Raw genomic sequence first — 15770 nt, forward strand, 5'->3', positions numbered from 1 at the left:
TATGTTTGGTTCTTTTCAGATACCACTAGCTATATCCCACTCCAACAGAAAGGCGGCTGTTTGGTGAACACTGTCAGCGAAGCAGAAACAAGAGACTGTGCTCTTTCAGCAAATTCTACAAAGAAGTTCTGGTAAAGGCATCTTACAGTAACTGGGGGTTTTTTTTGTCGTTTTGTGTAGTTTTGCGTTCCTGGAGAAGATGTAACCAGCGTGCCCGGCTGCTCTGCAGAAGCTGCGGGAGGGAACACCGGCTTCCCGATGGAGCAGAAGTGCAATGGGTAAGGCCAGTGTTGTGTATTCTCCTCTCGTGCTGCCCCTTTTCCCACCTGCACCCTTTTGCCTTTCTCTCTAGCTAATTCCCTGTCGGGGCACACCAAACCACAGCAACCAAGTGACATGCTATATCAATGCTGCCACCTCACAGGGCAAGGGACACGCATGGTGCATGATGTCATTCCAAAGAGAGCACAGCAGTTCTACTGCCAGTCAGGAATATCTCTTCTAGCACACCCCCAAATTTGTAAATCATCAGCCTAAAGAATTTCTGACATATTACCTGACACTTTTACACCCTTGATTAGAAACTATAGAGATGCCACAAATGTCAATATTTGACATGATTCTGTGTGGGGGCCATTTCCCCCCTTGCAAATGGTGAATGGTCTCAGGATCATAGTTTGGGGATCACTACCTGAATATTAAAATCCTTAAGTGAATGTGGCTAATAAAACAAATAATATGGTCAAGTTTCCATGATGTTTGTCAAACTACTGTTCTGTTCGTGAGCCACATTCCTCTCTTTTTCTCCACTGCTCTGAGTATGAGCCACTTATAGGTTTCCTTACTCAGTATTTACAACCCATATAAAAGCACTATTGTTCCTTTACACATGATAAAAATATTTTAAGACTGGCAATTACATGCGATTTAATGGGTATCCTCAACAGTCATTGTGATTTGATAGAGAAAGTAATTGTCCCGTACTTCTAGCCCAAGCTTGTCCGACTTTTGCAAAGATCAGCTCTCATTAGTTCATGATTCCACAAGCTTCCATAAGACCTTGATGAGACTTTTTTTTAATAAAGACCCTTTCCAAACTCAACACTTATTTTAAAAGCTTTACAGTTGGCTGACTTCAAGAACTCAAGAATATAACAAACATAGCAAAATGCCAGCCACAGGCTGTAATAAAGAACTACAACTACTGACTCCCATAAGATTATTTCAAGTCTTCATATATTCACGTATTCTTCACATATTTCAGTTTTGCTATAAACACAAAGGACAGTTAATAGTTATATCTCAATTTGTTTTCCAAATTTTAAGCATAGAGTTCTGCCAACAAGCTGAATTAACAGTTAAATTTAAAAAACAAAACAAAACAAAACAACTGAACCATTTAAAAATTAACTGCTTACTTTGTTGTTTCCAAATTTGCCATAGTATCTGGGGATAAGTTTTCAGCCTGACCTTCCCAGTTTATAAGCTCAGGAATTTTCGTGAGTGTCCAGATGTCTCAGAGCATCAGTTTTATAAGACCTTAAAGGAAAACAATACTCATACAGAGCTGCTTTGTTCTGTTGGAAAAATAAAAAAGCCTCTAATGGGTGTCTTATGTGCAACAACCAACACCACTTAATATTTGCAAGCTCGGGCTGTTGGAAGGTAGTTTAATATGAATTTCATTTTGATATCTGCTTATTAATTTAGTCATTGCTGTCACATTCTTTGTTACTTGTCTTTTGTGTGCTTTGTACAGTAGCCCAGTAAGTTACTTAGTGTTAATGAATAACAAATATATGTGTGCGCTGCAGGGACGTGGGACCCTCATGGAAGCAACTCTCCTATCCACCAGAGAGACAGGAGAACTTGCAGACAGTGATTCATATCACTTATATTAATCATCTACATTCAAGATAGAACATATCGTGGCAGGAAAACTATGACATAGTTGCCATCACAGAAACATGATGGGATAACTCTCATGACTGGAGTGACACAATGGATGGCTACAAGCTCTTCAGAAGGGATAGACAAGGAAGGAGAGGTGGTGGGGTAGCTCTATATATTAGAGAGTGTTCTGATTGTATAGAGCTCAATGATGGCAATGATAAGGTCGAGTGCTTATGGGTAAAGACCAGGGAGAAGGTCAACAAGGCAGATATCCTGGTGGGAGTCTGTTATAGACCACCCAAACAGGATGAAGAAACAGATGAAGCATTCTACAAGCGGTTGGCTGAAGTCTCACAATCACTAGCCCTTTTTCTCATGGGAGACTTCAGCTTCCCAGATCTCTGCTGGAAATACAACACAGCAGAGAGAAAGCAGTCTCGGAGGTTCCTGGAGTGTGTGGGAGATGATAACTTCCTGACGCAGCTGGTAAGCGAGCCAACCAGGGGAGGTGCCCCGCTGGACCTGCTGTTTACGAACAGAGAAGGCCTGGTGGGTGATGCAGTTGTTGGACTCCATCTTGGGCTCAGCGACCATGACGTGGTAAGAGTTTTTGATTCTTGGAGAATAAGGAGGGGTGTCAGCAAAACCACTACCCTGGACTTTAGAAAGGCAGACTTTGGCCTGTTTAGGAGTCTGGTTGAGAGAGTGCCTCGGGAGGCAGTCCTGAAGGGCAAAGGAGTCCAGGAAGGCTGGACGTTTTTCAAGAAGGAAATCTTAAAGGTGCAGGAGCAGGCCGTCCTCATGCACCAAAAGACGAGCAGGCGGGGGAGAAGACCGGCCTGGCTGAACAGGGAGCTTTTGCTGGGACTCAGGAAAAAAAAGAGAGTTTACCATCTTTGGAAGAAGGGGCAGGCTACTCAGGAAGACTACAAGGATATTGTTAGGTTATGTAGGGAGAAAATCAGAAAGGCAAAAGCCCAGCTAGAACTTAAACTGGCCACTGCAGTTAAAAATAACAAAAAATGATTTTACAAATATATCGGCAACAAAAGGAGGGCCAAGGAGAATCTTCATCATTTTTTGGATGCAGAGGGAAACATCGACACAAAGGATGAGGAGAAGGCTGAGGTACTTAATGCCTTCTTTGCCTCAGTCTTTAATAGTCAGACTGGTTATCCTCAGGGTATTCAGGCCCCTGAGCTGGGAGACGGAGATGAGAAGCAGAATGAAGCCCCAATAATCGAAGATGTAACAGTTAGCAACCCGCTCCTCCACCTGGATGCCCACAAGTCCATGGGGTCAGATGGGATCCACCCGAGGATACTGAGGGAGCTGGCGGAGGAGCTCTCCAAGCCACTTCCCATCATTTATCAGCAGTCCTGGTTAACCAGGGAGGTCCCAGATGACTGGAAGTTAGCATATGTGACACCCATCTACAAGAAGGGTCGGAAGGAGGATCCAGGGAACTACAGGCCTGTCAGCCTGACCTCGGTGCCAGGGAAGGTCATGAAGCAGATCATCCTGAGTGCCATCATATGGCACGTGCAGGACAACCATAGAATCACAGAATCATAGAATCATTAAGGTTGGAAAAGACCCTCAAGATCATCAAGTCCAACCGTCAACCTATCACTGCCAAGTCCACCATTAAACCATGTCCTCAAGCACCACGTCTACACATCTTTTGAATACCTGCAGGGATGGAGACTCAACCACTTCCCTGGGCAGCCTGTTCCAATGCCTGATTGCCCTTTTGGTGAAGAAGTTTTTCCTAATATCCAACCTAAACTTCCCCTGGCACAGCTTGAGGCCGTTTCCTCTTGTCCTATCGCTTGTTACTAGGGAGAAGAGACCAAACCAGGGGATGAGGGGATCAGGCCCAGCCAGCATGGGTTTATGAAAGGGAAGTCCTCCTTGACTAACCTGGTCTCCTTCTATGACAAGGTGACCTGCTTGGTGGATGAGGGAAAGGCTGTGGATGTTGTCTACCTGGACTTCAGTAAAGCCTTTGACACTGTCTCCCACTGCATTCTCCTGGAGAAACTGACTGCTCACGGCTTGGATAAGCGCACTCTGCACTGGGTAAAAAACTGGCTAAATGGCCAAGCCCAGAGAGTGGTGGTGAATGGAGTCAAATCCAGTTGGCGGCCAGTCACGAGTGGTGTTCCCCAGGGCTCAGTGTTGGGCTGGTTCTGTTCAATATCTTTATCAATGATCCTGATGAGGGGATTGAGTGCACCCTCACTAAGTTTGCAGGTGACACCAAGTTGGGTGGAAGTGTTGATCTGCCTGAAAGTAGGAAGGCTCTACAGAGGGATCTTTACAGGCTGGATCGATGGGCTGAGGCCAACTGTATGAGGTTCAACAAGGCCAAGGGCCGGGTCCTGCACTTGGGTCGCAACAACCCCATGCAACGCTACAGGCTGGGGGAGGAGTGGCTGGAGAGCTGCCTGGTGGAAAAGGACCTGGGGGTGTTGGTCAACAGCCGGCTGAATATAAGCTGGCAGTGTGCTCAGGTGGCCAAGAGGGCCAATGGCATCCTGGCTTGTATCAGGAATAGTGTGGCCAGCAGGACCAGGGAGGTGATAGTGCCCCTGTACTCGGCACTGGTGAGGCCGCACCTTGAGTACTGTGTTCAGTTTTGGGCCCCTCACTACAAGAAGGACATCGAGGTGCTGGAGCGTGTCCAGAGAAGGGCAACGAAGCTGGTGAAGAGTCTAGAGCACAAGTCTTATGAGGAGTGGCTGAGGGCGCTGGGGTTGTTTAGTCTGGAGAAGAGGAGGCTGAGGGGAGACCTTATTGCTCTCTACAACTACCCGCAAGGAGGTTGTAGCGAGGTGGGGGTCGGTCTCTCCCCCCAGGCAGCAAGAGATTGGACAAGAGGAAATGGCCTCAAGTTGTGCCAGGGGAGATTTAGATTGGATATTAGGAAAAATTTCTTCATGGAGTGATTAGGCATTGGAACAGACTGCCCAGGGAAGTGGTACAATCACAGTCCCTGGAAGTGTTCAAAAAACATGTGGATGTGGTGCTTAGGGACATGGTTTAGAGGTGGACCTGGCAGTTAGGTTCATGGTTGGACTCAATGGTCTCAGAGGTCTTTTCCAACCTTAATGATTCTATGATTCTAAGATAGGATGTACAGCCCTTTTGAAATGCTTATTTTCCCCGGTTACCTACAGAGTGAACTTAAATGAGTAGTTCAGACTATTTTTATTGACCTAAAGTGTAAATGATAGGGTTTTCCAGATAATCAGTGTTCCTGCCCTTTTTTTCCCCCTGAATATTTATTGTTTTCTTCCACAAATTTATTAGCAAACCTTTCACAAACAATATGTTTCTCAACTTAAGATTTTTCCAGTCATTTGGATGCAGACTCTTCACATTTTTTTCTAAATCTGTTCAAGTATACTAATACCAATTAATTCATTCTTTACTTCCTTTGGTATTCCCAGTACAACACAAGAAACTTGGAATTACGTCTCTATGAAACCAACATTACTTTGATAAATGAAGCATTTTCTCATTAGCAAGAAGTACTCATGCATATGATAACATCTCCAACAGGGTTAGCAGCTGCTTATTAATGGCTGTTTGCTTGTTGATACAGTCATTTATGTTTAAACATGAGCAAATACATTACTGCAATGGGTATAGCTGCTCCTGTGTTTTTCATTTCATCCATGCATATCAGATCATATTACTGTTTCTTTTACCATTAGCACCCTTGCAAACTGGGAGCCACTCCTATTAAATTCAGGCAACCACACCAGCATAATACTAGATAGATAGAAACGAAAAAAGAGACAAAGCCCGTATTTTTCATGCACATACATTTGCAATACATTATGGGTACTTTATGCTTTTCCTGTTCATTTTCTAGGTATATTTTCTGAGATCTGATATACTAAAGTGTTCAAAATGATATTGATGAATTATTCAACAACTCTCTTACTGTGATTTGTCTGAAAGCAGAAAGAATTCATCACCAGCAGAGCTAAAATAAACATGCTGCTATGGCTTTAAGATTAAATTACCGACATAAACAAAATCTGAAATTCCTTCATATGGTACTCTACATGAACATCAGAAAAGAAGTGGAATATTTTCTTGTAGGCACTGTAACAGTGCAGAGACAGTTTCTCAGCTAAGATCATACCTGTTGTTCTTTCAGAAGCATAGCAGAAGAATTATGTATTAAAAAATTCCTCTAGTTGTATTTCTGACAATAAATGGTGATATAAATTGGAATTTACCGGTATTGCTAAATGTTTCATATAAAGCAGGTAATAAAAAGGGCAGTTTACCAAGGTTCTCTTGATGCCAGTTTCCAGCAATGAGTAAAATCTGCAGTGTATAGGAGTTATATATTTTTTTATTTAACTTTACCTGGTGTGCTTTTAATTGGCCCCTGAGGAACAAGTTACCAAGCAGTGAATCCAGTCATCCCCTGGGTCCTGTAACCAGGGGTACACAGTTTGGCTTTTAGTTCTATGCTTCATAATTAAGCATCCGTGATGAATACACACACAAGACTGAAACAGAGGATCCCATTGTGCTTTCACTTATTTGCAAACATGAAAAGTTTATTTTTAAGCTCAGCATTGTATAGAGGGTCTTTTCTTTCCCTCCTGTCACATGAAATACCAGAGAGGGACGGTTATTCTGGAAGATCTTTTTTGTTACATGTGGACAGCATGGAAATTAAGTCCCAGACCAAACATTTTAGGATTTGTAACAGGAAAAATGCTAAAAACAAATACCAGACAAAATTCTTCTACTGCAGAAGGAGTCTCTAATAAATTAATTTAATTCTCTTGGCTTACTTCATACTTATGATAACATAAGGAAATGTAGGACTAGTGGATTTATTATGCACTTCTAACCCAGTGGACTTCTTTACATATTTTTATAGATTTTCCGGTATGTTTCAAGGGAAAAATTATCACAGTTACACCTATATCTGTCAGACCTAGATCTGGCTTTCAGGCATTTGAGCTGTTTAGATCCAAGGCCTGAACTAAGTCAAACATCCAGTGGCTAGTGAAAAGTTATTATCATGAACTACAAAGTTGTTTTCTTTTTTCAAAAAAGACTCTTTTTTTCATTTATTTTTCCAAAGTTTTCATAATATTTTTCAAAGCTTGATTTATCAAAACATAGCTACTGGCGGGAAAACCAAATATATATATTTTTAACACAATTATTTGAAAATATTAGAACTTTTAAAGCAACTCTCTAAGACATCATTTTTGTTTACAAGTGCACATTCTCACAAAATAACTTTTAAAGTACATTTCTAGTTTAAAAAGTTTATATGTGAACTACTCCTTCTCTGCTATATTCCTCAGCTACTTACCAGAATAACTATATCCACATGATTTCACTTCTGTTTTCATCTTGTCTCAACTCTTCTCAGACTCCCTCACTCTATAAATTTGAATGGCCTCTAACAATGGTACTTTGATCTTGGATATTATTTTAGATACAACTGAGATATTCATCATCATAGCAGTAAGCACTGTAAGCCTTTTAAAATCTTGTGCAAAATCCTGCTCTTTCAGTTTCAAAGGCATCAAGATATTACTTCATTGCTTCTTTCATAACCTTCATCTCCAGCGCTTAGCCTTGGAACACATAAGAAATACCTAGTCACTTGAAGTGTTAGATTGGCACACATCCTAGAACAGAAAATAAGCTACTTTAATTTCTGAAATAAGCAAAAAAGAGCAAGCAACCTACATGTCTTAGACATTGCAAAATATGGGATTTTATGTGATCTTTCTCCTCTTCTCGAGTGCATACTGGTGCACACATTCTCCTTTTTGCTGAAGCACAGATTATTGTACAACAGAGGGCTTCAGAAGCAATGAAAAACAATTTCTTATGATATTAGCTGCTACAATAGCATGCCTTCCATTCAAATATTTTCCTTTAAAGCTATTACTGCAAAATATTAAATACACGTTTAACTTTATATTCATCAGTAGTCACATTGTCTTCATGCACAGTCTTTGTAGGATTACAGCCTACATCTCTTTTCTACAGTTTTCATAGCCAGATGCTTCTCCTTAGTAATATACCTGTATAAGGAGACATTAGGAAAAAAAATGAAATTTCTTTCTAAATGGATGTTAAATGTTAAAATGTAATGCCTGAACTGACAGAACGTTCTGTGCTTTAGAATAAAAAGGCATGGAAAAAGTATACTTATAAGAAGATAATTTCAGTAAAATATATCTCCAAGCTTATATACTTAGTGAGTATAAATCCGTGGCAAAATATTTTTCTAGAAAGTTGAGAGACTATTTCTGGTTTAAGGCTTTTAAATTATTTTTCATTGGCTCTCAAATGCCTGATTATGTTGAATAATATTCCACCCTTCAAAAAGTTCCATCTGGTATCAGCAGAACAAAACATGGGAGAAAGTGTACTCCTCAGTAAGCAAGCAAACGTAACAAAACCAGACCTTTATTATGCACATTAATATTTTCAAGTACCTTTTTGTACATACATATATAATTTTAATCCTTACAATCTATCAGGAAAAATAATTTCAAAGGGGGAAAAGGAAACCTTCTGACAATGAACAGAAGATGTTTTCTAAATTTTTTCTGACTTTCAAATTTTAGCATTTTCCAAAAAAATAAAAAGATCCAAATTGGGTTTTTCTATTTTTACAAGATCATAATAAGAAAGAGACAAAATAAAACCAACAATAAGCATAAAAACATTAACCTGACCAGAAAGCATTTTTGCCTTGCCTAATTAAAATTTCCAAAAGCTGTAGAAGTCCTAACCGTGCTATTCTTAAGCTTTCGATTTGAACATATTCCAGAGCTTTACTAAAGGAGTTTATTGTTCTTCTAATTAAAATATTAAAATTAAATGAGAAGTGAGGAAAGGGAAGAAAGAATTTAAACCAAGAGTTTTCCAAAGAGGCCTCTAAGGACATTTTTTAATTTATTGCCCTGTGGCAACAAAAAAGGACAATCAACCAGTATCTCTAATAGAGAGAGACTATGCAATACAAGTTAAACATAAGACATTTTGTCATCCACATTTTCCTGAAACAAATTTATGTCAACTTTTCCTGAGTTCATGGGATTTATTTATTTTAGAGTAAATTAGAAAGCCTTGTGGCTTGCAGCTTGCACTTTATTTTTCTCTCTTAAGCAGCAGTTACACACTGTAACATCATTTTAAGGCGTCCTCTTCCCAAAGTCCATTTGGGTTGACATTTATCACTTGTAGATGTAACTAGAATTTAGAACACCAAAGTACTGTATTTCATGATGAAAAACTCGAAGGTCTTTATTTTAGGAGCCTCTGAACAAGAAGTCAGTTTGAACATGAAGCTGTCACGGATTTTATATTGTCTTTGCTGAAATTATCTGCTCTGGAATCACTGCTCAACAGCTGTGATAAGGATTCACAGTGGCAAAACCATTATTTAAGGGAAATGTGAATCTCAGTGTGTCATACATTAGAATGGAAAGCATGAAACATCCGTTTACAAAAAGCTGTTTTTACTGTAACAGAAGTAAATTGAAACTCAAGAGTATATATAACAGCTGTGATGCATTTAATGCACTGTTCTATCCTGTTTAAACTTATTTTGAAATAATGTGCAAGAGTAGGTTATTAGTGTTACTGGTTATTTGTCTTAAGGTAGTATAAATGTGGTTTTGACTCAAAAATATTTCTTTTATAGAATGATATCAACTGAAATACTAGAACTACCATCTTCCTATGTTAAACAAAGTAAACCATGCCACTTTGAAGGTTTAGTTCTATTTTTTTCTTATTCCTGGAGTTTATTCCTAATAACATTTAGTGAAAGAGAACTACATTTTCAGCATGAGTACAATTTCAGAAGTTTGATGGTCTTAACTAACAAGAGCTAAATGAAAGCACTTCACAGAAGAATGTAGCCGAATGGTATTTTTGCTCCATTCAGTTCAAGTCACTGCTGATTTAGAAGAGAGCTTGCTTGCTTTCTTGCATTCTTTAGCTAGGATTTGTGAAAGCAAATATGAATAACAGAGGAACGCCATTACTGCAGGTTTGGAAGAGAGCTGAAAGAAGCCAAAAGCACTACAAAAGGAAGCAATGCAGATCAGATTTCTGGAAGAATTATTTTTCTAACCACAGCTGGAGAGTTAACATTGAAAGCAAATGTTAAAAGCTTTGAACAGTTGTGTATCTTTACCTGGATTAGATTATACCATTGTAACAGGAAAATTAGTCAAACAAATTAATTCTGTGTACCTAACCGTCACTTAAAACAGAAATAAAAGGAGCCAAGATGCACTCATTTTTTAAATGAAATATTTACATTTAAGATACTGTCGGCCGTATTTTTAAGGCAGTTCTGCTGGAACTTTGTTAAGACTGGTTTGGAGACATGATATTTGCCCACCCTGTTGCACACTTCCGTCACTGAAAAGTATAGTATTAGCTTACTTGGTCCTGCTTTTATACCCTCGGCTGCTAGAAACAGAGTTTCAAATGGAATGAACCCAAACAGGCTGGCTCAGCCGTAACCAGCATCTATGAGGATGCTACAGAGTGGCTTCAAGAGAGAACATAGCATGAACAGAGAGAACGTAACATAAATAGAGAACTCCCATGAGCTTCAAACCAGCCAGTATTTCACCCACTGAGAAACCCAACAGTAAAAAGCTGTGGTCAATGGTAAAAAGTCATCGTCTTTTCCATGGAAGTATCAAAATAATGTTTTGTTACATAATGTACACTCCTATAGGAAGTATGGTAGAGTTTATGCATCTCACAGCAGAGGAAGAGCAATTAAACATTCATTCATTCTAGATTCATGTTAGAGTCTGTTCCAAATAATCCAGCTTTAAAGGGAGCTTACTCATTCAAGTTGAGAGGTCAAGAGAGCCACATGTGATCCTTAGCACGACATTTCTCTGTAAACCATACTGTCTCGTAAACCATAATGTATAGTGGGCCACAAAAACTAGCACAGCTTTGCCACCCTGGTCTAAGAGGCTCACAAAGCTTAGGTGACCTTTTGATCCCCAGCAAGAGAGGACAGGCAGCAGAGCTATTAGTGCTATCAAAACCTATGTTCTTTTATAATGCCTGCAATAACAGTAAGGATACTATCTTCTACACAGGCAGGGGATTTTGGCCTCTGGGACGACTTTACAAGAAAATTTAATCTACTGTCTCCATTCAGCCCATTTACATCATAATTCTTTAATAAAACGACCAACATTTTAAAAGAAAGCATGCATGAGTTGTTAGACACTCCTCATGATTTAGCAGCTAGGAAAGCAGCTTTTATTTAATTTCAGATAAGTAACTTGGTACCTCAAAAGCTATAATCACCTATCTTAGTTGCTTAAATATGAAAAACATTAGAGAATTTTGGGTAATTTAAAGGAACCACTATCTCAGGATTTCTAACAATGCAAAAACATGCCAGACGGTATAATCCCCTGCTGCTCATTAATGACCTCACGTCAGAGATGTATATATATGTATGGGATAAATACTTGCTTTCATAGGTGAGATCTCAGGCTATATCTGATCAGCGAACTTGAGAATGCTTTGCATTTGGCTCCATGCCCCAGCCATTCCCCTATCAGGACAAAACCTGAACACACAAGATCATTCCCCACTTTCCGCAGAAAGGAAACCCAAATACACAGGTCAGGCAAGAGCTGTAGCGATGCATGGACCAGAACCCCAGGGCATGCATGGTATGCCCCAGCAGAAAAGTCTAGACGCAGCTTTGAAAGATTAGTAGGAGACTGAAGAAAACTCATTCGGTCTGTAATGTCTGAAGTGCCTGTCAAAAATTAATTTCCCCAATATCAGCTTGTTACAAAAATCACCCTCTCAGAATGGGGCTTCCAGTAAGAAGTCTCAGACAAGCAAATATTTGGCCATTAACATGTGAAAAATTCTTCAATATCAACTTTATAGTAAATGAAAAAGAAAGCTAGAAAACTGGAACACTGGCATCATGATAGGTACATCCCTAAATTCAGTGAGTTAAGCTAATTCAATTTTATGCCTTCTTTATTGTATCAAGTGAAGAAATCTCTTAATCGGTGAAATATAATATTAAAGAAAAATAGAAGCTCTCATAATAACCCAGTATAGCATATAAGACAACTTCACAGACCACAATTCTGAGTCCCCAGGATTTCCGAATTCAAAACCACATGAGTTTCAACTTTCAAATCATAATATTATTTCATTATGCTGAAATATTTAGGACATTGCTACACTTCATTTTCAATCCTGGAAACAGCATAGAAGAAAAGAGAGAAACTACCTAAGAGGCACGAGCAGAAAGTATTACAGCTCTGCACAACAAATAATGTCACCATTTAAAACTGGGTACTTTGTGTGCATGTCAAATGAGATGATGCCTGCAAATTTAGAAATTAGAGCTTCTGTTGGCAGTTTTGTTTCATTTTTATTCCTTGTTTCTAGTTATGTCCTGTGTCATTGTAACCCTATTACATCTCAAGTTACAGGGTCACTATCAGCTTCACTCCAACACATTAAGGAGAAAAAGGCTCTTTTTTTTTTTTTTTGACATGCCTCTGAAAGAGTTTTTAATTCCTACCTTATGTATATGCATTATTTATAAATATGCATTATTCACTATCTAATTTGGACCAAAAGAATTTTCATGGATCACATTTATAGCTGCTCAGAGAAAATTACTTCATCAGAGACACTGCTAACAACATCACTGAAAGTTATTTTCGTTGAGCAAGTGGTCAAAAACCTCAAAGATATCTGCTCAAGATACCAATGTGTGTATTCCCTGTATCAGGATAAAACTAACAGAAATCCAGGAATACTTTCCTTAGAAATCTAAGGCAGATTTACTGAGCTTTAGTCAAATCAATATTATTGCCAGAACAAATATTCTCGATACATTGGTTTACCAATTTGTTTCGCTGCAAAGTTCTGTTGGAAGATTTCTTGCAGCCCCGCTTATTTGCAGGAGTAAGTGCAGGGATATCAGTTTTTCCCCTGCTAAATTAAAACAGGGGAGAAAAAGGGTCTTTCCATTCGGAAGAACATTTAGCGTATACTGCTGAAATATGGCCCCCTTTGAAATTTTACTTCCTTTTTGCTTAATTTGGTATGGCTGGTATGAAATTCGAATAAAGCCATGAAAGGCATCCACGAAAATCTATAACACTTCATCAGGTGACACTTTCAAGTCTGTAAGCAATGGTTTTAAACCTCTTATTTCTCTTTTTTTCCTTTTGTTAGCATACTGTTGTCAAAAACACAGGAGAATGTATCGGTCTCCTAAAACCCCTAAGGAATCCTAGCTATTTGCAGAGCACACAGAGCAGTACACAGTTAGCATTTGTCTTGCATCGTGCATGGTTACCTCCCTTCACTTACAAACACAGCAATATACTTTAGGGCTACAGACATCTACACCCCACTATAAAGGTCTTTGATAACTTCAACAAAGTGCACAAGACATGATGAGACAGATACCCAATGTGCCATATAACTCAGTGACCCTTTGTAACTGGCACACGTGGCCTTACGCTCTTTTTTCCATTAAGCAGATCTCCTATAGAAGTCTGCCAGAGCATCAGCTAAATCAGTTCAGTCCTGATGCTTTAGTTCATTTCTGACCTGGGACTTTCAGTGAATTTTAGCTTGGATCCATAGAGCTCTGCCTTTAACCTTAGTTCTGCTATTTCGGTCCAAGTGCAGGTTCAGCGGAGTGACTAAGCACGGTGTTTCAGTAGTTATCCTGAAAGGGTCAGTACCTAAAGGATGTGCCAGCACAGTGCAATGGGTTATGGTGCAGGAGCCCCTGCTCCTGCATCAACCGAGCTTGTTCCAAAACTGGAAACGGTAACCTCAGTTCACCCTGGTGAATTCGGCTGCTTTGCTCCTGGAACAGAGGCTGGCCTCCTTCCATTGCATCCTACATCCCTGAGGAGACCTGCTACTCTGCTGTGAGTTGTGAGGACTCACGGGTTTCCCTACAGACGTTGGAACTGTAAGAGCCCATTACTTCTCATGCACAATGTGCTCTGGCTCTGTGAAACCACTTTGACGGAGCAGTTTTCTCTCTCAGACCTTGCTAGGCAAAACAGCTAAACACGGGGGTGTGGAAAAAGTGTTATCCCTAGCACCACGATCTGGGCTCAACACCACCACCTCTTTCAGCGCTCCTGCTTTTTGCATTATTTTCTATCAATCACAGGTAGCTACAACATTTTCACACAGGAGCAGCAGCTTGGATACCGCATCATATGAAGGCATACCTAGTCTGTGTGTGTGTCTGGGCATGGGGCAATGTCAATAGTTCATTCAGTTCTAAATAACTGACCCCACTGCTTCTATCACCAGTTTTTAAGCAGTGCAGCTATTCTTGGGTTTGGCTCTTTGTTTAAAAAAGAAAAGTTAGCCAACAACAGCCCATGTTTCCCAGATACCATTTGGTGGTGTAACTGTGCAACTTCAGACTAGTTTCCATAAGTATTTAACTAATTTTGACTTTACTTTCTACCAACTTGTTAGATAGGGCTACAGGAAAACTTGCACATTACCATCTTTTCCTATAATAATAAGAAAGAATAGCCATTCTTTTTAGCCTTTTTTTGAGGATTAGGAGAAATTTAATTTTTAAAAGTGGCCCAATTATGTAGTGGCTGGCCTTTTTCACTATTTATTGTGCAGTAAAGAAAGAGTTCACCTTTCCACAACAATCTTCCTCAAATACTTCCCTCAGAGTTTTGGGACTCCATGCTACCAAAACATGCCCTCCTTAGTTTCTCTTTTCTTTGTGAAAAGGTGAAAGCCCTTGGTTTTATACACTTATTCCTCTCTGTCTGTGCTTTAGGTGGGGACAGGAGAGAGAAGCAAGGTGGACTGGAGCTGTTTACTGTTAATATCACCATTGTTGCCCTAGCGTCGGCTTCTGCACTTGAACTGGAAGTGTCTAGCATCTTGCACAATGCTCTCCAGAGCTCAGATTACTAATAGGATGATAGTATTACTTTCCAAGAGAAGGATCTTTGCCTGCCACCTTGCAAAATGATGGAATTTGTTGGAGTCTTAGCTTCTTTTCACAAAAGCTGGGCATTGTCTTGGCTTGCGTTGTCTCAGCTTGCGTTGTCTCAGCACATGCAGTTACCTCTGATGTTTTTGTGTGGAGCCCGGGACTAGCACCCCACATGCCTTGCCTCCTCCACCCCACTGAGGTGCTCTGGGGACCCAACTCAAAGCCCTGCTCATGAACTGTATACAGGGACTGATTTTGCTTGACAGGTACCACTCTCTCACTACAGTCTCAGCATGCTTTCTGCTCTGAACCAACACCCTAACGCAGTGCATTTCTGCAGCGAGTCTCCCAGTGTCTCCACTTCCCGCATTTTGTTTGGGTGATGGAAGCATAGATGCTGAACTCCTTGAAGTGCCTTCAGTGTGCTATTGGATGTTCAGTCCAAAGGCCCAGACTAGAGCTAGATTAAAGCAAAACCTGCAAACAGTGTGCATCACATTGCAGCATCAACAGCTGAGCTCCTGTTAAACCACCTTTCTGGCTAACCCAGATACAGCCTTCTGTTACTAATCCTGATTCCAGCCCCACTTGGTTTCTTATCCAGGATTCAATTTAGCTTTTGCAGATGCAATAGCCTAACTCTTCATTTTAAATCATTTACAAACTGTTCTCAGGGTCTTTGATCTTTACTTAAAAGCGTATCACTTGTGCTTAATTTTCGTGCCATTCCACATTTCATGATATTGTTTCGTTCACCTGAACTGTCTGAAAAATCACTATATGTCAAGTATTTTGCCAGTAATTTTGAAAATAAGGTTCCCTTCTACTGGTTTCCCTTCTT

The sequence above is a fragment of the Platalea leucorodia genome, assembly GCF_965183815.1.
Source record: "Platalea leucorodia genome assembly, chromosome: 2".
NCBI classification, from domain to species: domain Eukaryota; kingdom Metazoa; phylum Chordata; class Aves; order Pelecaniformes; family Threskiornithidae; genus Platalea; species Platalea leucorodia.